Consider the following 26,132-nt stretch of genomic DNA (forward strand, 5'->3'; position numbering starts at 1 on the left):
GCCTTTGCAGGCAGGAAATTTGGGCAGGTGCCTTTCATTACGGATTAGTGAACACTATGTTCAACATTCAAGTACGCATTCGATTTAGTTTTGTTTGCTTATTCCACGCAGGATGCACAAACTATGCTATCTTTTATTTTTTCTCTTAAGAGACATGACAAGGTCATGTCAGAGCCAAGCAATTTGGATTGTAGTGTCCAAAATAAGTTTCTGCATTATGCAATTATAGGCCCACTTGTAGGGTTTATTTGGCACATGTTGTCACATGGGATGCAACATGTTCTAGGAACTCAAGGAGTTCGGTTTAGCTAGTGTGGAGAAAGGCTAATGAGGGTCCCTCTCACTCCTGTCATAGAGTGTCTGCAATTACCTCCATGCACAAGTACATCTCGTACTTGAAGGATGTTCTTTTTTTAGACACCCTTACATGAGACATATTCCACATGTGGAGAATATGAGTCTTTGGGACTGACACTGGCGCCCACTATTTCAATTCTGTGTCACGACAAAGTCCCTAGGTGCTGGTCGAATCTGTTTTCTAGACCGTTTTCAGCACGTTGTACCAAGAACGATTTCAGTGGCCAAAAATTGCCAGATACGCAAAACAACTTGTTAAGGTTACAAGTGCAGCTAAACAACATTCAAGGATGGTTGTTTATACATATAACAAGTCTATGAGTTGTTAACAAAAAAGTTTCATTTTTTGTACCTTCTATTATGGTTCATGTTTTAGGAAGGCTTGCAAATGATTGCAGCAGCAAGTAGCTTTTCAAAACTATTTACACTACTCTTTCACGTGTGCTTGGAGTATCACATTCACCATCAGTATTGGCAAGGATGGTCATGAATATACACATTTGGATATTTTTTTTGCTAAATGCATGCACACTAGGTGTTATGGGCCCTAGTGTTTATCAAATGCTGATTTGGAGCGGTATGCGTATTCATCACATTATTGCTCTGAAGCATTTTGCACTCTATGTGCAGTATCTCTCTGAGATTACTTTTGGGTCTACTAATCACCCATAGAGGTCATGGCTCGGTTTGGGTGCTTGTGGTTCGTTCACGTTAACCAAGATGGTTATTCAGGACATTGTTGTTTGCTCAGCAATGTTGTATGATATTGTGATCCCCATTTACCAATCATCTGGGATGATTTTCTACCGTGGAGAAAAACACATCTCAATACTGTCAGAATCCAAAGAGGATAGGGTAGATTACAATTTACAAGTGTACTCTTGTGCTGAAGGATATGCAAAGCACGTACGTTAGCACCAAGCAATCCAATTTGCAAGAATGTATCGTTCTAGTTGGTGTTGCTTACAATAAGGTAAAGCATGTTTGCGACTCAATTTAGTCCCTTCATGTTTAAGTTAGGTTCTCAACCTTGAACACTAAATATACTGGGGTTGTTTACTAATGAATTTGAGAACAAGTCAAGGACTTAAACTTGGCTGATGAGTTATGTCAGTAAGTTACTTTCATGGAAAGTGAAAAGAGGTACTCTTTCAGGTACATCTTTGTTGTGATAACTCGTTTATCATGCTCATGTGCATTCTAAATGGAGTCTACACACTATGATTGGATAGGAATCGATAACACACGATGGTTGCACATGGACAACAATGTGGAAAATCAAGATGTTATTCTTGATTTCATTGAATCTCCTATTGAACCGTGTTTCGGTCAAGCAAACAGCTGGATCCATGAAGGATGCCACTGTGGAAAACATTAGTGTATTATCACTTTTGTTTTTGAGGGCGAAAATGTTTCTCCAAGGGGGTAGTAATGTCATGCCAAGGGTAGGACTCCGGGGAGGGCACAACCCCAGTTGGCCAAGGGCCTACAGATACACATGCAGTACATGGGCTATATACAGCTAAGAGATAGAGGGCATGTGGCCTATATATAGGTAGGTTGGGTGGTTATGAGCATGTCTATCTTCCCTATGGCCTTTTAAGAAGACTCTCTCCCATACAAGAGGAGGAATCCAAAGAACAAGAAATTAATGAATCCCTAAGTTCCTCTAAAGATGTGGCTCCACAAAAATGATGGTCTAGATGGTCGCCAACTCCTTCCAAGAGGAAACATCCAACCCACAGTCCTCCTCATCACTCCAAAAGGGAAGAGAGAAAACAAAGGAAGAAAAGGGCAAGAAAGAGGTCACCCTCTTCTCCTTCTTCTTCACCTTCCTCCTCTTTCGACAAAAGCTATGGCTATTCTCCTAGAGAATACAAGAGGGGAGGACATTGCAAATCATACTCTGCATGACGAAGGTCACAAAAGCTCAAGAAGTTCAAAAAGGAAAGAGTATCTCTTTTCTCACCTATGATGGCACCTTTGGTGCTACCGACAAAGTATTGGCCTTCATCCAATAATTTGATACGGCCTTTGGAGACGAGGGCTTCACGAAGTCCTTCAAGCTACACCATGTAGCTATGCAATTCCATAAATCGGCTCGTCAATGGTGAGCTAGCCTTCGTGGCAACGGAGAAGCCCCAAAGACATGGAAAACTCTACGAGTTTTCATTATGAAGCAATTCCTTGCAAGCGATGCAAAGGACATAGTGCTTACTGAATGGCGCAGTTTGAAGCTTCTCTCTCATGACTCTATCCACAAATATGTAGAAAAGTTTTGGGATCTACATCTCAAGGCTACTGTCTTCCAAAAGATAGACTTCGTGGAGCAAAAGTAACAATTTTGTGAAAGATTACTTGAAGAGATGGCCGAGTACATCAACTCTCAACGGCTTGGTTCTATCCCCGAAGTAATCCACCACACCATGGTTGCTTTGCACATCAATTTCCAACAAGGGGCTAGATGGAATGTCAAGCTCATTGAAAAGAAAGACAAAAGTGATGCAAAGGGGAAAACCAATTCCCCAAGGCAATTCCAACAACAACAACAATCAGTCCAAGGAGAAGGGATTTTACAAAGGTAAAAACAAACTCTCTCCTGAAGAGCTTGAAGCTTTTTGCAAGGATCATAAATGTTTTAAGTGTGGGGAGCAAGGACACGGCTATCATTCTTGCCCCAAGAGAAATACCTACAATGAGACTCCTAGAGCTTCCACCATCGAAGCTCCAAAAGAGGATGCTCATTGCAAAGGATCACCTATTTCCTATGCTTGGGGAAAGGTAAGGGAGCATGATGCCTTTATCTTGTTTGACCCTGGCTCTACTCACAACTTCATATCATGCGAAGTTGGCCATTCAAGCTTTTGAGATGGGAGGTATTGTCCCGGGGGATTAACTATTAGTAATGGGGGGATGTCACCTGCGTGCATCAAAATTAGAGAAACCCCCCTATGTACGTTATCTTACATGCTAACCTACCCCCTACATACAGACAAGATACAGACGTTCTTGCAATGAGCCATCCCCCTCATACGGATTTCGTACGGAATGTAATGACTCACTATTTTATGTATACTAGTAACATAACAATTTTAGAAGCACATGCTTTTGCAGAAATACATGTTTAACTGCAAATGAAAGGAAGTGTAGATTGTATTGTGTTTTCATTTGCAATAGATGTTAAGAGAACAAACCATGAAAATCAACAAATATAATGAATACTAAATTAAAATAAACCAATCGATTCAATGTAATTTGTCAAAAGATGGACATCATTTCCCTTGTAAACTGATACAAATCTCAGTCTCGAAACAAATGATACTAGCCACCTACTCAGTAGGCTTCCCACATGGGATTTAAGGCACACATATGAAATGGATTGTTCTCTAAATAACAAATAATGGTATGCTCATAAACAACCATGGAAAAATTCACTTATTAAATGAAAACACATTACAAAAGGTATTAACTTATAATTTTTTCTCTAAATGTATCTCTTTCTTATTAAAATCTCTCTCTCTCTCTCTCTCTCTCTCTCTCTCTCTCTCTCTCTCTCTCTCTCTCACACACACACACACACACACACACACAAACACACACACACACATCATGTACCAAACTCAAACGTTTCTATTCATTCTAACTTTTGTAAACAATGTGTAGTAGAGTATTAGAACTATAAAATAAAGGCTTGCAATCAAGCTGGGTTATTAAAACTTAAGTGTCGAAGCCAAAACTCTTAAAGATAAAATTGAATAAACGATCCAAATAACTTTTGTTTAACAAAAGAACCAGAATCTAGAGACCAATAGCAAGAAAAGAGCACAACAAAAGCGACTTCAGATGAAAAAAACCACTAACCAATGCTTCACAAAACCGATGATTGGGTAGAAGATTGTCTCAAGCGCTCTTAGGCTCATCATTTTCCTCCTCATCTCATCAGAGCCATCATCAAAGGAAGGGGACTGTCAAATACAAGTAGCACTAATGTCACCAATAGAAACAAGTAACCAAGCCTCTTTCTTTGTGATCGCAACATTTTAGACAAAACTTACAAAGGAAAACATTTACGATGCCAGGCTCGCGGGTATCTGTGACATACACCAAACTGCAGATCCCATTCTTATTTGACTTCCCCTTTGCCTTCTTTGCAACATTTTTGCATGGGACATGCAAACCCCTTCCCTTCCTTGATGGACTCTGTCAAAACAGCTTTGTCACTGGTATCCTTATCTTTTAAAATCATCTCTGTCACAGAATCTGGATGATAAAAGTGACCGCACATGGATGCATCACACAAGTAAACCTATACAAATGGCTCCAAATCAATAATAACTCCATGCAAAAGAACGGGAGGTCAGGCAATCCCCAATCAACGATTTTTTGCTTCTATACAATATACCTGGCAAAAAAATTGAAACCTGAGAAACTTCTCCATGAAATATTTCTTTACACCTAAATAACAAAGGAATTCCATGAAAGGAAAGAGGTCTGTCTGCATGGCAAATGTCAAGTACATTGATGGAAGGGGACTATCCTATCCACAAAATAAGACCTGTATTATAGTTAAGAATAAAGATTGCAATTTGCAAACATTCAGACCTCTTGAGCAACACCAGCCTTGTCATCTGAGAATAAAAGTATGGCCTCTCTCTCTCTCTCTCTCTCTCTCTCTCTCTCTCTCTCTCTCTCTCTCTCTCTCTCTCTCTCTCTCTCTCTCTCTCTCTCTCTCTCTCTCTCTCTCTTTGCATGCAAAGCATAAATAAGAGATAAAGGGGAACTCCAACCTGGTGACTAACGAAGATCCCGCATGCCAATCCTTCTAGGAGCATTGGCTGTCGAAGAAGGAGACATTGAAAAACTGTTGAAAGATTGATGTGGGGGAGTGTGAGTACCATTGTTTGTCCTACCTCCGGGAAGTTGAGAAGAATTGGAGCCTGCTTCACCTTATTCATAAGCAGAATTTGCATCACCCTCACTAAACAGAAGCCAGTGAGGCTTGTGCTTCCCCCTTGGAGGAGGACGATGCTTCAAGCTCTTTCTGGGTACCATGGGAGGCACAAGGAAGGAGGATGTAGAAGGGGGCATCGTGGGCTCAAGTGTTGGAATTAGGGTTGCAGAGAAACGCACACAGCTTGGAGAAGATGAAGGAAGCTCAAGGCACACAATAGAGAGTGTGTTACTCAGTGTGCAATGGAAAGATGGATAGCCCTAGAGTGATGTGCGTATATATAATGCTCCTAAAGAGGGAAAAAATGCCCCGGCGGTCCTAGTGTGTTCACACACATCACTACCACATGTATATGGTAACAAATCCCCCCTCGAGTGATGCGGTGAACGAGAGCTGGCACATGAGTAAAGGGAAGTGCCATGCCCTAAGGACATGATCATTCCACAAAGGGGAGTAAGCCCAAAGCTTTGCGGAAAGCTTCAAGCTTCTACGAGACAATGACTTTGTGAAAAGATCTGCAAGGTTGTCCTGTGTTGGCACAAAAGCCAAGCTGATCTCTCCTGCTGAGAGCCTCTCCCTGACATAGTGGTAATGCACCTCAATGTGCTTTGTGCGAGCATGAAAAATTGGGTTCCTCGCAACTGCCAATGCGCTCTGACTGTCAGTGTAGATAGTATTGGCAGTGTCCTGTCCAACACCCAAATCAGCCATAAGGCGTCTGAGCCATACACACTCAACCGTAGCTGTGAAGATTGCCCTGTACTCAACCTCACAACTCGAAGTGGCCACAGTAGGTTTCTTCTTGCTCAAACATGATATACATGAACTACCAAGCATGAAACAAAAACCACTTGTGAACACTCGCGTGTCAAAACAACCAGCCCAATCTGAGTCCGAAAAAGCATGTAAGTCTGGCGACAATGATCTCCCCTTGGGATAAAACAAGCCAAGATGTAAAGTCCCACTAAGGTAACGGAAAATCCTCTTGACAGCCTGCCAATGCTTAGACCCTGGGCTATGCATGAATTTGTTGACCTGTGAGACTGCAAACTGAATATCTGGCCTCGTGTTGCATACATAAATAAGGCAACCAACAACAAGTTGGTAAAGAGTGACATCAGCAGGATCGCCAACATCATGTAGACTCAACTTCAAACCTATTTCCATGGGAGTGGCAAAAGGTTTGCAATCCTCAAGTCCAAACTTACATAGTAATGTCTCTATGTAACTTTTCTGACACAAGGAAATACCACCATCACACTGCTTAAACTGTATACCCAAGTAATGATGCAACAGCCCCAAATATTTCATCTTGAAAGTAGCATTCATATCAGCCTTAAATTCAGCAATATGTCTTTCATTTGGTCCAGTGATCAGCAAATCATCAACATAAAGAACCACAATGAGAAGTACATCACCCTCACGCTTTACATACAATGTGCTTTCTGTTGAACTGTTACGAAAGCCTTGTTTGACCAAATGAGTGTCAGCTTTCTCATACCAAGCACGAGGAGATTGCTTCAACCCATACAAAGACTTGTTAATTACATTTGCACACTTTGTCCTATTGTCCTTTTATGACAAAACCGCGAGGCTGCGTTACATAAACTTCCTCAAATATGTCACCATTCAAGAAAGCAGTAACAATGTCTGATTGATGTACATCCCAACCAAAATGAGCTACCAATGCACATAGAAAACGTACAGTAGTCATACAACAAGTGGGAGCAAAAGTCTCTTCATAATCAATGCCTTTTTGCTGTGCATAACCCTTTGCAACAAGTCGAGCCTTATGGCGATCGATCTCGCAGTAAATCACATAAAGTTCATGTGTCATTTTCTATAAGTGCATCATATTCTGATTGCATGGCAGCCATCCAATTTTCTGAATTTTGTGCTTCATCAAAAGACAGAGGCTCCTCAACATCATGTAAGCTAGACATAGCCAAAGCATAACAATCTGATGCATAAGATGCATGGCGAGAGCCTGAACGAGTACGAATAGACAAAGGTGCATCCAATTTACTGTCACACAAAGTGTGCACCAGCCATTTTGGCATACCTCTAGCCTGCTCATTTTCAGCCCTTTCCTCATCAAGTACATCATGTACATCTGCATCAGTAATAGGCTGATCTAAAATTTTTTGAGAAACCCCGATAGGCTGTACATTTGCCTCATTGGAACTTACATTCGTATTTCCACCACTGAAAAGAGGCAACAAAGTGTCATAAATGTCCTATGAGCTTACATTATTGTCTCTAGTACATGACAGCAAGGGCTGAACAGAATCTTCCACAAACACTACATCCCGAGAAACCAGAATACGTTTTGTTTGCGGATGATACAGCCTGTAACCTTTGCTTTCAGCACTATAACCAACAAAAATACATTTGACATCCTTATCATCCAATTTTCTGCGCTGCACTTGTGGAACCAAAGCATATGCCAAACAGCCAAAAACACGCATGTGCTCAATAGAAGGCTTTCTATCATGCCATGTTTCATATGGAGTAATAGACTGCAAAGATTTCGTAGGACACCTGTTAAGTACATAAGTGGCACACATGATGGCCTCAAGCCAAAAAGAATGCAGCAAAGCTTGACTTTTGACCATACATCGTGCCATTTCCGTCAGTGACCTGTTTTTCCTCTCAGCAACTCCATTTTGCTGAGGTGTATAAGGCAGTGTACATTGGTGTTTTATCCCACGACTAGCCAGAAATGCATTAAATTCATGAGACATATACTCCTCCCCTCGATCGGAACGCAGGGTGCCCATAGTACATTTCGAGATATTTTCAGCCATAGCCAGAAATTGTTTGAAGCACATAAAAACTTCGGACTTTGCTTTACGTGGAAATACCCATGCATGCTTGGAGTAATCATCAATGAAACTCACGAATTATGGGTAATTGCCCAAGGATGGAGTTTACATGGGCCTACAAACATCACTATGCACAAGCTGCAACCTACATATGGCCCGAACTGAACCATCCTTTGGAAATTTAGAACGCTGCATCTTACCCAAAATACAGCCTTCACAAACATGTTTGACAAGTGCTTCAAGAGGCGGCAAAGAAGCAACCATATCAGATTTCTGCAAACGCAGCAAACTGGCAAAATTCAGATGACCAAAAAATGCATGCCAAAGTTTTTCATCTGAAATAGCCCTTGAATGTACAACAACATTTGCAAAATTTTGTCCACACTTGTCATACAAAGTGAGCCTATACAGCCCACGACACAAAAGGCCAGATGCAACAATTTCATCACCAAAACTAAGATCATGAACTGTATATTTGTCATCCACAAAGTTGACTACAAGTCCAAGTCTAGCAAGTGCGGATACAGACAAGAGATTCTTCTTGATCCCAGGTACATAAAGTGCATCAACAAGTGTGAAGGAACTGCCATTAGCACAACAGTGAGCACAATCTTTCCAACTCCCTGAACTGGATAATAGGCGTTGTTGGCACAAGTGAGTGAATTCCCATGAGGGACTGACTCGAGAGAGGTAAACAATTCACGATGTGAGGTAATGTGCTTTGTAGCACCACTGTCAAAATACCACACTTGTGAATCTGTAGCAACTGACAAGCATGCATCATGGACATCAGGATTGTAAGTGCACTCTGCGCTAAAAGCCCATTCTGCATCAACATTAGCATTACAGTCTCCTTTCACAGAAGACTCAACAATGGCTGCATTTGTAGTGGAACCAGCATTTGCAGTGGAACCACCCTCTTTCTTCTTAGCCTCTTTGGCCTTCAAATTAGGACACGACTTGATCAAGTGATCATTAGCTTTACAATAATGGCAACACATCTTTTTTTGCCCTTATCACCATAATTTCCAGACGAATTGCTGCCAGTAGAAGCATTAGGAACAGAATTTTTGCCACTCGCAGCAAAACCATAAGAAGTGGCTGCATTGCTGTTAACACCCTTTCTTTGAGAAGCAATAAAAGCCTGTTCAACTGCACGTTGTCTAGTCCTGTTTTTTCTGGAAAGCGACTCTTGCAACAGTAATGTGCATAATGCATCAAACTTGAAAACTTCTGGATTTCCTTGGGTCATAAGTCTCCAAGTACTAGCAAAGTCTGGTAAGAATCTGGTAAGGCATTAAGAACAGTCTGCACAAGGGAACTGTCTAAAATAACTTCACCTGCAGAAATAAGTTGCTCATGGATATCCTTGAAACTAGCAAGGAAAGTGTCCATATCATCTTCCTCATGCATATTCTTCGACCCCAGCTCTTTACGCAGCCAAGCAATTTACGACTTGCATAAAGACCTGCTAGAATATCCCAAGCTTGTTTTGCAGATTTTGCTGAACGGATGTGAGGAATAATGGTGCGCTTCACAGACAACGCAATCAATGCATGAGCCTGTGCATCCTTAACATCCCAACGAGCTTGTTCTGCCGTAGGCAAAACAACTCTAACATCTGCAATCCTTGCAGCAAGACCTGCAACATCCTCAACATTGCCTACATCCTCAGAACCAGGACATACATCAATGCCCTACACAATGTTCCAGACACCCTTTGACACAAGAACATGTTGCATCATATAAGCCCACATAGGGTAGTTGTCCCCATCCAACCTTTCCTCAGCAGCAAACATCTTGAACACATCTGTGTTGTTGTTGTCAGCCATGGTAAATGTTGCACCTGATGTCAAAACTGCCCGAAAATAGGAGAAATGGAGCGGGAACAACCTGTACTATATAGCACAAACCGTAGAAGACTATAAGGCACCTGTTATGTAGAAAACGGCACTGACAGAAATTCTGCACAAAATGACGACATAGCCTGTGCAATACTGCTTGTAGTGGAAATGGAGGCCGAAATGAGCCCAAATCAAAATTCTGAGCAGATCATCCTCTACGAGCTCACCCAAAATATTTGTTGACTTGCGAACACTCGCCAAAGCTCACTGAAATCGGAGAAAGTGAGCAGACGTGTGCTGGAGCAGCTGGCGACTAAGCCCGAGAGGATGTGACCTAATCTGATACCAATTGTTGGAATTAGGGTTGCAGAGAAACGCACACAACTTGGAGAAGATGAAGGAAGCTCAAGGCACACAATAGAGAGTGTGTTGCTTAGTGTGAAATGGAAAGATGGATAGCCCTAGAGTAATGGGCATATATATAATGCACGGGGGAAAAAACCTCCTAAAGAGGGAAAAAATGCCTCGGCAGTCCTAGTGTGTTCACACACATCACTACCACATGTATATGGTAACATCAAGCGCTTCCTCCTCCTGCTTGTCCAAGAACGCTGATATGGATGGCGATGGCAAACTCTTCGAAAGCCCATATGTAGATAAGAGGCTTTTGATTTTTGCGACCTTTCCCTCCTTGCCAGAAAAATGAGTGGAGAGAAGAGATCTTGTGGGATGCGCAGCAGAGTCTTGAATCCGGATGGGGCTCGCAGTCCATAGCTGTGTGGAGGTCAGAGGAGAAGGTGGAGTACTGCTGCAGCTATATGTAGGTTCCATCGCCCGCCCAACAACAGCTAAAGAGACGTTAGGGTTTGCGTTCTGTGGAAAGATAATCACATCTTGCGCGAAGAGAGATAGAGAGAAAACGGGATCCAAATTAATTTATACGGCCTCTCTCTCTCTCTCTCTTTCTCTCTCTTTCTCTCTCCCCTTCTATTTGCACGCAAAGCAACTTCTTTCTCCCTGTGTCTCACACAGTTGGCTGGTGCAGGAAACACTGGCCGGAGGATTCTTCTTTCGCCACGGGTCTAGGGGAGGGAGCCAGAATCCCTTCCCCCATTATAACTTGTCAGCCTTGGTGATATATAAGCGTATCAATGACTAAGGCCCCCCCACTCAGGGGATACACGAGAGGGAAGCCCTTCTGAACCTCATACAACAACAATATGGCGATCAACCCCAAGATATTTTACATAGGGTCAGGGATTTCATTAACGTAATCATGATCGGGTGATTACGTAAATAACTCTAGTATTTACACAAAAAAATCACGTGATCACGTTAATTGTTAATGTGACTTTGATGATGACCTCGAAAAACCTATAGAGCCGGTTAGCCCTCCGGGCTTTCATAATTTCCCTGCGGGAACCGCCAGGCTTTTTCGTTTTCCTGGTGGGCCCGCCGGGAAAACGAAAAAGCCCGGCGGGCATAATTATATATAGTAAATAGTGTGCTAACCCCGGTCTTTTAGCTAGGCAAATCCTTGGGGAGTGTATCCGAGTGTCGTGTATTGTCATCTCCTTGTGATTTGACCTAAGGTTACAGAGTCACAGGTCCTTTTTTGGGCCAGACGTGATTCTTAATTCGGTAACCACTTCTAAAATTTTTTAATTCATTTATCAACATAAAGGTACGAAACCAAAACAACTGAAAACTTGGGGAATCATGCTCATTTCGAAGAAGCCATTGGTCCAAATGAGGGCTGTAATTGGTTTTGGAAGATGAGCATATGTAAATGTTTAGTCGATAGTCAAAAGTCGGATGTCCTCTACTAGTGTACCGGGCATATAAAGATCCTTGAAGTCTTATATTTGAGTTGATTTACAATATAACAACTATAATCCTTGATTGGGTTAAAATAGCTTTTATATATTGAATTGGTTGCATGGGTGGGCTACAATTATTCACTGGGTACAAGTAGTCCCCAATTGGGTGATTATATTGAAGATTTATTTGCGTTAGTTCATGCATTGGTTTATACAGAGATTGCATTATTTATTACGATAGATTATTAGTGCATGAAATGACCAATTATATATTTTATTGCTTTCGTTTGTTTTTGTAGCAAATGAAATTAGATGTGTCTTATTGTTTGCAAATCAAAGTAGACATATAAATAATCATTATAATAATAATTGCATAGAGAGATTCATAGCATTGTTATGGTTATTACACCATGTATAGATTACATTGCAATGTGTATGGTTGCTCACAATATAGGTGATCGATATGTGGATTGACTAGCGTGCATTGAAAATCTCATATTGTGCATCATGGTTACTTTCATATTGAATGGTTTTAAATTATAGGGAAAATTACCAAAATACCCCTCAAATTTCAAAAATTCCCAAAATACCCTTGTATCTATTTTAGCTGGATTGTTCACGATTTCCTAATCTTTATTCTTGTTTGACAATGTATATCCGTTTTTTAGTGCTTAGCATGTAATTTGTCACAAATTATCTCCCAAAAAAAGACAATTATGTCTAAAAATAATGAAACAATTCATCTCCAAAGCCTACATAACCAGCTCAAATTCTAGTTGTAGTATCTTGTATTCATAGACAACCAGTCTCTTATGAAAATCTACAATTGTTTTTTATTTTTTGGATAAATTTACTCTCACAACCAGGGGTATTTTGGGAATTTTGGAAAATTTGAAGGGCATTTTGGGAATTTTTGACAAAATATGAGGGGTATATTGGGAATTTTTGAAATTTGAAGGGTATTTTGGGAATTTTCACAAATTAGAGAGGTATTTTGGTAATTTTCCCTAAATTATAATATATATTGAAAATAAAAAAATTGTTTTCAGTTTGTAACATCTTGTTCTTTTCTCTTCAGTTTTAATTTAAAAGCAATGGAGCAAAATGTGGGCACAAGTGGTACAAAGAAGCCAAAGAATAAAAAAGCTTCTGGCAAAGAGTGGGATTATGCTCACAACATATGCGACCGATATATGGAGTGGCAATGTAAATGTTGTCACACAACGCAATCTGGCGGTGCACCACGTATTAGGGATCATTTTCTGGGTAGCGCTAAAAACAATTGTAGAAAATGTGAACAGTCTCAGGCACCTGTAGTTGCAAAGCGTTTGAGAGAAGAGCTCGCCAAAAAGGGTGGCAAGAAACGACAGATATATAGCTCCGTGCCTTCGAATCAAGAGTTCCCAGAGCCAAATATTAACTCCGCAGATCCTGTAGTGATGCCAACTAACCTTGGAGAGCAACCTGCGCAAGGAGAGGAAATTCCAGGCAGTATTCCTTTTAAACGTCACAATGAAGGTGGACTTTGTCAAATGCGTCAAAAATCATTACATCAAAGCTTTCGAGTGCACTCTCTAGAAGAAGCACAAACAGCACTTGCCAAAGCAATATTCTTTACTGGAAGTGCTTTGGTCATGGTAGACGGCAATCATTAGAAGGCTGCTTGGAAGAAAATCGGTGAGTTTGGTCCAGGATTTTCAGCTCCTTCTTATCACACGATAAGAAATTTTTTCTTGGACAAATGTTATATCGAAGTCAAAGAGCATGTTGGCAAAATAATACTTGGGAATATTTCACTTTTAGGGTGTAAGATTGTGAGTGATGGCTGGTCAAATGTTCAGAGAAGACCGTTGATCAATGTAATGCTGGTTTGTCCAAGGGGAGAAACGTTTATAAAGAAGATTGAGAGTTCTGTTGCAATTAAAAGTGGAAAATACATTTTTGAGGTCTTGATTGATGTAATTAAAGAAATTGGTGCTGAACATGTCGTTCAAGTTGTGATGGACAACGCAAAGAATTGTAAAAACGTCAGTAAATTAATAAAGAAGTGCTTTCCACACATTTTTGCCAATGGTTGTAATACGCACAGCTTGAACTTGGTGCTGAAAGATTGGTACACTAGCAAAGAAACCACATGGTTTGCCAAAATAATTGATATAGCACGTCAGGTTGTGAAATTTATCTTGAAACGACAGAGAGTGCTCGATTTGTATAGGATGCGCATGTCAGTGATGCTGAAACTTCCTGTTGAAACTCGATTCTGTACACACTCTTCTCCGTAATAAATGTGCTGTGATTGACACATTCAGTTGCGTGTCCTTTGATGAATGGCAGCTTGAGCAGAAAGAAACAGTGAAGGATAAAATTACATGTCTACGTGGCAATGTAAACAAGGTTTCTTGGTGGAGGAGTGTAATGGATGCATACCATGTAATGATGCCCGTTATGTTTGCGATCTGTAATCTTGATCAAAGGGCACCAAACTTGGGCAAAGTGTGGATGACATGGTGGTCAGTCCAACAGAGTCTTGAAAATCCTGAAGAGCTGAAAGAATTTGTAGTAGATAAGGAGTGGCGATTACCATTCTCTGGCAAACAGCGGAAAATTTTGGCTAAGTATTTTCATGCAAGGTGGAAGAGAGCTCATAGTCCACTCCATAACGTGGCTTACATGCTCGATCCATACTATTGGAATTTAGATTTGATGTCCAATACAGAGGTGGTAGGCGATTTCTATCACGTGGTCAACACGTTCTACTTCAACGTTCAGGACCGAATTGATTGCATCAAAGAAATGAGTGCATTTAGATTAAAAGAAGGTCCTTTTGCGAATGATTTTGTACAGGTAATGGCAAAAGAGCAACCTGCATGGAAGTGGTGGATGATGAATGGTGGAGAGCATTCCTCTACCTTACGTCCTCTTGCAATGAAAGTACTCACACAATGTGCATCAAATTCAAGTTCAGAGAGAAACTGGAGTATGTACAAGTATGTTCACAACACTATTCGCAACAGACTATTAGCAGACAGAGCAGAGAAATTAGTGTATATGTATTGCAACGAAAAGATACGAAATCACATCGAAAGTGCTGGCTACGAGGAGGAAATGCCAACCTGGTTGTATGATTGTCAAAAAGAAAATGAAGAAGATTTCAATGTTGGTGTATCTCAATGCACTGTAGACGAAATAGAAGAGAATTTGATAATAGATGTGGAGGTTGAATTACAAGGAGAACCACAACACTCAGATTTAGAACCAGATAACAACTCAACTGATTCAATATAGCTTGAGAGTAGAATGAGCAAATGTCAAAAACCATTGTAAAAGACCTTGTATTCAAATGTGTTTTGCTTCATATTCTCGATAGTACATAGTTTGTCGCGATATTACATAGTTTGTCGATCTCAATTGTGTTTCCCTGAAGCAGCATCTTGCTCATCAAACAGATTTCTAATTGTGCTAGGGGTATCTAGGCGTGCTTGCTTGAATTTATATTTGTTTTCCATGCCAAACATAATATACATTCCTTGTGGAATATCTTGTGAACACATTGTGCATCGACTATTGTTTTGCATCAAACGAATAAGACAAACTAAATGATAATAGTGACCACATGTCAATGTATAGTACACATCATGTCGCCCACGGTACCCCCATTATAGTATGGGAATATCGTGATCCAAGGAGACTCTGTAGTAAACCCAATGCACCTTACAATGGAGGGGTGAAGCGTTTGCATTCCCTGCTCTGTCTGAAAGCTGTCAAATTTTGCATCACTCCCTCCCTTGTAACATTTTCCCACATATGTAATGTGGTCTGGAAAAAATGAGATGCCTTTGATACTGTACAATGTGCACACACCGAAGGAGCCAGCTCCAATTCTCATACCTTCTACCAAGGCTTTGTGAGGGATGCCGACAAGATGAGTACACTTTGCATTTAAAGCAGTGTGCATGATTGTGCCGGTGCCGCTGGCATCGGATCTATGCATGACCTCCCAAAGCTGCTTGTGCATCTTGTGCCATCTTCAATCTCTTGGGTGAAGCTGCTTGGTCCTGCGCTTTCACACGCTTCATCTTTACCTTCTGTTCTTCCCACAATTTATCCCAGAGCTCTAACTTTGACATGTTGCAAGCAGGTGGGATATCTTCCTTTAAGTCTTTGCAACATACTTTCATATTGCCCAACACTGTCCTGACTTTATGGTGGGGGTCAAATTCTCGTATTCCAGCTGGACTCAACAACTCGTATTGGCCTTCAAGTCACAACTTGTGCTCTATGTTCTCCCATGTAGCGCTAGTGATGTCTTTGATGTAGACATCGCTTTCACTAATCTACTGTATGCGGTCAGTTACACATGATGAGATTGCCAAAGTACATTCTTTACGAATGGCACGCATAATACATTTCTTTTGATCTGGCGTCATATTTGCATTGGACAATACAAAAACATCATATCAAATACAAATTCATGGTTGCGAATGACACTACCACTCTCACACTATCTCAGGTAAACTCTTAACCACCACTTGAAGACTTTAACAAATGTTATGGAAATATTGATAAAAATTGAACATAATCTTCACTTAAAATTGCAATGTGTTACACGTGTAAAAATCAGTTCAAACAAATGGTGTATAAGAACTTAATTCAGATCAAACAATACATGTTAACGGTCTTTAACATTTCACCATATCTTGAATTTTGTAACTTATATTTTTCTCCGTGCACACATACTAATTCAAACAAAGCACACACTGACTTAAAATCTTCAAAACATTTAAAACATTGGAAGTATACAAATTGGACTAGCAAATTGTGTTCACACACTTTTTTACATAGCATTTATGTGAATGTAGCAATCCAAAAGCGATGATAATTGATGCTCTTTAAAAAGATATAAAAGAATATTTAACATGCAAATTGTATGTATTTAGATTTTTGCAGAGAATTTATGTAATGAAGCATTAAAACTAGAGATAATTCTTGAGAGTCCTTTAAAATGATTAAAAACAAATATTAAACATGCAATTTGTGTGCAAATATTTTTTTTACATGTAATTTATATAAATGGAACATTTAAAATAGCGATGATTGATAAATAAAGTATTCTATATAAATGACACATTTAAAATAGCTATGATTGATGAATATAGTATTCTATATAAATGGAACATTTAAAATAGTGATGATTGATGAATAAAGTATTCTATATAAATAGAACATTTAAAATAGTGATGATTGATGAATAAAGTATTCTTTTGAATGTGATTAGCTAGTATATAATTTCAAATGGACAGTTAAAAACAACAAAATCAAACAATTCATACATTTTGTATATGAAATACTCTTCACAGCCGCGTTACCGACCAAGTATTTCATATACTTAATACTTAAAAAATTAATTGCACATGCACATACAAATTATATGGCGTTTGTACGGCCGGGTTAACGACTTGAACGCCACATTTATGCAAAAACATATGCTTCTAACAAACAACACTTTATTAGCCGCGTTATCGACCGAGTGCCGCCTGAATCTAAGGAAAAACAATGGCCTACATACGAACATCTCTTAGCCGCGTTACCGACCGATGCCCATATGTTTTTTGGGAAAGGAGAAGGGAAGTTGACTTACCATAAGGATACTAGATTCGCCGCGTTACCGACGTAGTACCCAGACAGTAAGCCAATACTTACCACAAGGACACCATCTTCCCCGCGTCACCGAGGTGATGCCCCGGTGATAAGCACTGTTCCGGAGAGCAGCTTACACACACACTCCCATTGTGTGGTAAGGTACCTTATTACTGGCACGCACTACGACAAAAGACACGCTACCACATAACGTATACACAGACACAACACATACCCAGATCGTGTGGTCAGGTGCTCTGCTGCTGCCGCGTACTACGACGCAGAGCACGCTCCCACATGACCCCCTCTCTCCCTCTCTCCTCTCTCCTCTCGACGTACCTACAAAGGTAGCACAAGCGCTCTCTCTCTCTCTCTCTCTCTCTCTCTCTCTCTCTCTCTCTCTCTCTCTCTCTCTCTCTCTCTCTCTCTCTCTCTCTCTCTCAGAAGGCGAAAGCGGTAATACACCAAGCGGGCCCGATCGGGCCCGCGTATATATAACGTAAACAGCCCGTCGGGATTTTCTGCTTCCCCGACGGGCCTACAAGGAAAATAATAAAACACGGTGGGCCCGTAGGGGAAACAGGAAAGCTGGGCGGGAGTTTTGTGGGTTTGCAAGTCACCCTAAACCGGTTTTTGTGTGATCGTGTTTACTGTGATCATGTAAATGTGTCAATAAGACCTTGTGATCACACAAAATTTGACGTAATTACGTAAATATTAAATCCCTTCATAGGGTAGCTGATAAAATTCTAGTTGTCTTTAAGAATGACAACGGAAGGATCTAGATGAGAAGAAAGAGTTTGGAAAGCTACTAAGCAATGCATGTAAAGGCAAAGATTGGGAAACTTATTATAGATTACCAATGTAACATTTAATGGCCTAATAACTTATGTGTAGCGGAAATGAGCATGAACATAGTGGGCATTTCATTAGAATAGATTCCTAATGAGAATTACAAGAGTGCTTGGGTGGAGAGAGCAACAAAAAGCATAACACCTAGTTAGATAGCATCAACAATACTTTCAAAAGAGAGAGAAATTAAGCTATTGACAACAATTGAGGACCGGATTTTCATGGAGCCGGTCCCCCCTCCAAAAGGCTTTGTATTATGGTTTCTCCCATCAAGAGAGACATTGTACAATACAATTCTTTGTGTTCCTTCAAGACTAGCTAGTGCAATGAAGATGGAAGCTTCATGCACTAAGCAAAACACTTAATCAAACACAACTTGAATTATCCCCGTTCTCAGACCCAAGACCTCACACACCTTCGAAGATGGTGAGAGCTAGCAGGGTATGAGAGTAGATTGAGAGGAAGAAGGAGTATCTTACGAGAAAGATGTACATCTCCTCACATAATCACTCATATTAGCATAGCTTATCTTAGTAATTACCTTGGTAGAGAAGATGAGCATGCATTGAAGCTTGGCTCTTGGTTGGATTTGCATCCACATGCCAAGAGAGTGTTGATTTAGGCTTCTATCTCACAAGCTTGGAGTAGGTGATGAGCTCTCCATTAAAGCTTGGGAGGAGATAGAGTATTCTTTCTTCACACATGGTCAAGTGTGAGTGTGTGTGTGTCAATGCCAAGCAAAAATCAGCCCCCTCTCTCTCTTGGGCGAGCCCTAGCTGCTAATTTGGTCTGGCTTTTGCCTCATTGGACCTCCCCAAGTCAAGCCAATAGGTATTAAGCAGCATAAGTGATAGCCTTCTGACATGTGTCCCCCTTTCCCCTTTTGTGAGAGCTTTAGGTAATTAAATAATTAAACTAAACTCTCATTGGACCCCTTTGCCTCCTGGCCAATAGGAATCAGGCAAGCCATGGGGCTTCTGAATGCTCATTGGACCCTTTGGGAGACTGCCCAATAGCCTTCTAGGAGACTTAATTCTCATTGGTTTCTTTTATTAAATGTTTTTAAATTAATTAAACTACATTTACTCTAGCTTAATTCTCATTGGTCCACTTCAAAGGTCTTCCAATAGGAATTGGGCACACCTTGTGGGCATCTGGCCTAGGGAGCTGACATGTGTCCCTCATTCCCATTGTGTAAAGGGAGCCTGTGTGTGTGTGTGTGTGTGTGTGTGTGGCTTTCTCTCTCATCCCCTACCTTCAGGGATCGCCCCCTCCCATGTAGGGATGTGCAAAGACTTTTAGGGCACACACAAAGCATCCAATTTTCCCTAGGGTTGACCTTTGGACACAACCTTTGAATTTTGGAACCTTAGCATTTTGGAAGTCTTAATGGGCTGAACCTTAGGGTCTTTTTAGCCCATTGTTGCACATTGCTCTTTTGCAGATGGCCCCCCCTTTGGATCCCTATTTTCCCTCCTTTGGATCCCTACTGTGGCCGGTCTGCTAGCTTAACCAATATTCTAGCTTTTTCTCCCCTGGTACCTCCCCACATTAAATGATCAGTTTAATATGAGAAAATCATTTAGGAGAATTAGATATTGATTATTATGACAATAATGATGGTTGTACAGCTGGTATCTTGGGTGCAGAAGAAGCTCTTGATCATGCCATTGGTGTTGCTATTTAGTTTGCATACAAAGAAGAAAAGAGAAGAGTGGGCATTTCATTAGAATAGATTCCTAATGAGAATTACAAGAGTGCTTGGGTGGAGAGAGCAACAAAAAGCATAACACCTAGTTAGATAGCATCAACAATACTTTCAAAAGAGAGAGAAATTAAGCTATTGACAACAGTTGAGGACCGGATTTGCATGGAGCCGGTCCCCCCTCCAAAAGGCTTTGTATTATGGTTTCTCCCATCAAGAGAGACATTGTACAATACAATTCTTTGTGTTCCTTCAAGACTAGCTAGTGCAATGAAGATGGAAGCTTCATGCACTAAGCAAAACACTTAATCAAACACAACTTGAATTATCCCCATTCTCAGACCCAAGACCTCACACACCTTCGAAGATGGTGAGAGCTAGCAGGGTATGAGAGTAGATTGAGAGGAAGAAGGAGTATCTTACGAGAAAGATGTACATCTCCTCACATAATCACTCATATTAGCATAGCTTAGCTTAGTAATTAGCTTGGTAGAGAAGATGAGCATGCATTGAAGCTTGGCTCTTGGTTGGATTTTCATCCACATGCCAAGAGAGTGTTGATTTAGGCTTCTATCTCACAAGCTTGGAGTAGGTGATGAGCTCTCCATTAAAGCTTGGGAGGAGATAGAGTATTCTTTCTTCACACATGGTCAAGTGTGAGTGTGTGTGTGTGTCAATGCCAAGCAAAAATCAGCCCCCTCTCTCTCTTGGGCAAGCCCTAGCTGCTAATTTGGTCTGGATTTTGCCTCATTGGACATCCGCAAGTCAAGCCAATAGGTATAAAGCAGCATAAGTGATAGCCTTCTGACATGTGTCCCCCTTTCCCCTTTTGTGAGAGCTTCAGGTAATTAAATAATTAAACTAAACTCTCATTGGACCCCTTTGCCTCTTGGCCAATAGGAATCAGGCAAGCCATGGGGCTTCTGAATGCTCATTGGACCCTTTGGGAGACTGCCCAATAGCCTTCTAGAAGACTTAATTCTCATTGGTTTCTTTTATTAAATGTTTTTAAATTAATTAAACTACATTTACTCTAGCTTAATTCTCATTGGTCCACTTCAAAGGTCTTCCAATAGGAATTGGGCACACCTTGTGGGCATCTGGCCTAGGGAGCTGACATGTGTCCCTCATTCCCTTTGTGTAAAGGGAGCCTGTGTGTGTGTGTGTGTGTGTGGCTTTCTCTCTCATCCCCTACCTTTAGGGCTCGCCCCCTCCCATGTAGGGATGTGCAAAGACTTTTAGGGCACACACAAAGCATCCAATTTTCCCTAGGGTTGACCTTTGGACACAACCTTTGAATTTTGGAACCTTAGCATTTTGGAAGTCTTAATGGGCTGAACCTTAGGGTCTTTTTAGCCCATTGTTGCACATTGCTCTTTTGCAGATGGCCCGCCCTTTGGATCCCTATTTTCCCTCCTTTGGATCCCTACTGTGGCCGGTCTGCTAGCTTAACCAATATTCTAGCTTTTTCTCCCCTGGTAGCTCCCCACATTAAATGATCAGTTTAATATGAGAAAATCATTTAGGAGAATTAGATATTGATTATTATGACAATAATGATGGTTGTACAGCTGGTATCGTGGGTCCAGAAGAAGCTCTTGATCATGCCATTGGTGTTCCCATATGGATAGACTTAGGCAATCCAAAGATAAAATCCATGGATATGCTCTCCCATGGTGAATTAGGGATTGGCAAGGGTTGAAGCAATCCAAGTTGCTTCCCTCGATCAAATTTTGTCTTTTGGCATACTACACATTTGGAAACATACTCTTGTATGTTCATTTTCATGGTAGGCCAATAGAAATATGTTTCAATTCCCTTTAAGGTAGATTGAATCCCTCTATGCCCCGCATAAGGTGGAGCATGAGATTCATACATTACTTTCTCACGTAGTGAGTTAGTAACGCATAGTCTATTGCCATAGAGAAGATAACCATCTTGTAAAGTAAATGGTTCTTCTTTCTTCCCTAATGCAAGGGCTGAAATCACATCTCTAAAATCGGGATCAATAGCATACTCATCTATCATTGAAGATAGATCATTGTGAGTTGCTATGGAAACCGCATTCACTCTCGGCCGTCTTGAGAGTGCATCAGCTACTGAGGCGGTCCGGGGCGGGCAACAAGAAGAGCAACCTCTAGACACCCTTCAAGGCTCCCGTGCTGCTCAATGGGGCTGGGGCACAACACAACACAAACCAAAACAACAAACCCCCAACCAAATCCCAACTATACAAGGGGCACCACCTAGTTTAAGAGCGAACTAGGACGCAAAAGAGGAGAATCGTTAGAGCAACCCACAAACAAGCAAGGAATTTACACTAACCACAACGCCAATGGAACACTCACACACACTAAAACACGAGAGCGAGAGAGAGAGAGAGAGAGAGAGAGAGAGAGAGAGAGAGAGAGAGAGAGAGAGAGAGAGAGAGAGAGAGATGGTGCTCGGGCTGCTTTGAAGTGTATCGTTAATGATCAAGCAAACATAAATATATATATGTAAGAAAGAGAGAGAAAGGGGGAGGGGGTGCTTGTTGCATTAATACCTTCTTACAAATCTGTCATGACAAATCAAAGTGAGATTAGTATTTGTTCAACATAGCTTGCGTAAATTTCACCACATCACAAGAAAAGCCACCCCAATCACTGTCTTAAGGCCAGGGGAGTCCTCTCCACCCTGTCGCCCTCTTACAATATGTGGGATTTATGGCTAGATTGATGACAACACCAGAGACAAGCTATCAAGAACTTAACAAAAAACACCAAGACACTTACGCATCATTGTTGTCCATTACTTCACGTTGGAAGGGAGACAAAGTATCCAAGCTTAGTCCAAATCCACCCTCCTTGATTCAGCAAATGTTGGGCTTACACTAGTAGGAGAAATGATAGATTTCCTACTCTCAATTGAATGATCACTCTCTCTCTTACAATGGCATAGAGTTCCCTTGCTAATCCCCTATTACAACACATGCACATGCATAAGACAATGAGCTTCCACTCAAGAGCTCATTCTAGAGAGGTTGAGTTTGGCTTCTCAAGCTATAGCATAGTGCTCTTGCTTATGGCTCCCCCCTTTTTGTGCTAGCTACACCCTCCTTTTATAGCAATTTTGAAGGCTAGGGTTACTCCTCTAACCATGGTTGGGTTAGATTTTCAGCAATTTATCTAATTTCTTTTGCTTGGAATTATCAAGAAGTTGGTGGGGACAGAGAGAGGAGAGAAATGGAGGTGATAGGACTTTTCATAGTGGGTTAGTGTTAGTAGAGTTAGTATTAATTTACAAATGGAATTGGATATTTACAATGGGAGTATCCATGTAGGATACAAATAAGGAAGAAAAAACTCTTAAGAGGTAAGAAAAGGTGGCTTTCTTACAAGGTTGATGCTCCAAGTGTCTTGAGTAGGGCCGATTTTGACGCCTGTTGACGGTCCACTAGCTTTGACGGTACATTTTTTCTCCACTCTTGACCTTCCTTGAGAGACAAGGTAATTGAAGCTGAGTAATCAACCACCATGATGCTGTCTTTTAAGAGAAGAGGCTGAATTTTGTGGTTTTTTTGATAGATATGGGTAAATTGGAGGAGGAAAAATGAGACTAGGTGGTCAATTTTGGAATGGAATTGTGTGTGGGAGGTATGAGTTCACCATGGTTTCTCTTATTGTTCAAGGTTGAGGAGAAGGTGAGTAGTGTGCAGAGAGGAGTGGTGAGAGAGATGGGGATGATGAGTGGAGAAGTGTGTGTGAAAGAGGAAAATGATAAAGTGGAAGAGAGAGTGTGGCTCCATAGCATGGGAAAACTGGGGTCCACTAAAAAAATCATAGCTCACAGCTTGTAGCTCAAAAAAATATGAAAAAATTTGAGGCAAAAGTTCAGCCCACGAGCTACACCTTTTGTTTGTATCACCTTTTCAAATTCGGAGAGCAAGTGAACTTTAAAAATTCAGCAAAACCGACCGTTTTTTTCCACTGCAAGGTCCTTGTGGGGTCCTTCTTTGGATGATTCTTTTGAATACCTCCAAGAGTGAGCCCTCCATAGTGCATGTATGCATACCACCTACCCTTGACCTTATTTGGTAGGTCTATAATTGAAGATATTGTTGAGATTAGGATATAAGTGAATAGTACAACTAAGAAAATCAAATATTGAGGGGTCTAAAAAATATGTACATGTCAAATATAAATAATATAAGTGAAAAAAATATAAAGGGGTCAAAAGAAAGCTCTCTCATTATGAGGCTACCATAAAAAGATAAATATTTTTGGTGTTCTAATTTTTTAGAAAAAAACAAAATAGATGTAGGAAGGGAAAAATCAAAATAGTGAAAAAATATACACATAAATAAAACTAGTTTTTTTGGATTTTTGTTGGGGTGGAGTTACACCAAATATAAGAGAAGCTTACATGAAAATATTTCTATATGGAATAAAGAGTATGAGAAATGGTAAGAAAAAATTGTGGTAATGGTGAGGCAATGTACAGAGCATAAATAACACACACCTAGGTAGAAATATTTAAATAAATACCAAAATAATTATGAAAAAATCTTTTATTTAAGCCCTATATATAAAGAAATATTTACATACGCATGGGCCATAATATACTTATATTTTTTATTTTTATTTTTATTTTTTTTTTGCTCAACTAGCCCAATGACTAGCTAATTGAGGGTTTTTTATTTCAGTAAGGAGATATGGGAAAAGTCCCCTAACTCACACGCACCTATATACAGTGAAAGGGTGAGGGTAACCACAGTGTTTGAGTGATTTGATAGGGTGAGATAACTCACTATGGCAATTACAAAGAGCCGAAAAATGGCTATCATTAGCCCTCCCCCAGGATGATGGTATATTCATGTACCATCATAAAGAATCTTTTCCAAAGAGAGTGCTTCAGAGTCCTTGACAAGATCTTCATTGTTTGGCCCCTCAGAATTTTGGCTGGAGTTACACTCATGCTTCATGTAACAATACTTACATGAGATAGCGGCCTTTGGACAGATCTTTGGTAGATCCTTTGGTAGAAGGCGACTCAAATAGGGCTTCAAGCGATACCCGTTTACCTTCCTGGAGTGCTCTTTAGCATTCAAGTCCATAAGCTGATAGTAACTAGAATTGAAAGCCTTCTTGACTATGTATGGCCCTTGCCATCTAGTTTCAAACTTGGCATCAAAACGATTGTCAAGTCGATTGTCATACCTTAGCACAAGCTCTCCTTCCTTGATGCCTTTGTCCTTCAGTTTCTTGTCGTGCGTTTCTTTCGCTTGTGTGGCTTTCCTCTTGTAGCACTCATATGCTGCTTCTCTTTTCCACTCAAGCTCAGCTAAGGTAAGAAGTCGATCCATCCATGCTTCTTGATCATCTTGTGCTGATTTGCCATGAAGTCGCATTGTTGGAATGTTTAGTTCAATTGGCTGTAAAGCCTCTTGACCATAGACCAAGTGAAATGGTGTGAACTCCGTGGCTTCCCTATATGTGGTTCGATACGCCCACAAGGCACCATCCAAGAAGTCATCCCACAACTTTGTCTTGTTTTTCACCATCTTTCTAATGATGCCTGCAATGACACCATTAGCTTTTTCTACCAAACCATTTGATTGGGGATAGTAGGGTGTACTGTGACGATGTAGAATGTGAAGTTCTTCACAGACTTCTGTGAGCAATCCCTTTCTAAACCCTGGACCATTATCAGAAACAATCTCCAAAGGTGTGCCAAATCTACAACAAATGTGAGTGTAGACGAATTTGCTCACTGTCCTCTCATTTACCTTTGCCACACTTTGTGCTTCCACCCACCTAGTCATATAGTCTACAGCCACTAGAATGTAGAGTTTACCATTTTTTGTCCTAGGCAGAGGACCCATAGCATCAATGCCCCACTTTTCAAACGGTCCATTTGCAAGCACGATTTGCCTTGGACCATAAACCAATCTTTTATTCCCATTTACCTGACAATTGTAACAACTTTTACACCAATGTTGGACATCCACATGCAGACTTGGCCAAACATACCCCGCAAGCAAAATCTTCTTCACAGTTAATTCTTGGGCAAAATGACCACCACATGCTTCTTCATGCAAACCTTTTAGAATGGCTGGAATTTCCTCAATAGTTGGTACTCTTCTGCATACTTGATCCCTCC

General features: G+C 40.7%; 1 pseudogene; it reads right to left on the minus strand.

The window, feature by feature from the left end:
- Positions 1 to 5,151: 5,151 nt before the first annotated feature.
- On the minus strand, positions 5,152 to 10,808 carry LOC147440721 (uncharacterized; annotated as a pseudogene).
- Positions 10,809 to 26,132: the final 15,324 nt, after the last annotated feature.

The sequence above is a fragment of the Adiantum capillus-veneris genome, chromosome 15, assembly GCF_014529385.1.
Source record: "Adiantum capillus-veneris isolate H3 chromosome 15, ASM1452938v2, whole genome shotgun sequence".
Classification (NCBI taxonomy): Eukaryota; Viridiplantae; Streptophyta; class Polypodiopsida; order Polypodiales; family Pteridaceae; genus Adiantum; species Adiantum capillus-veneris.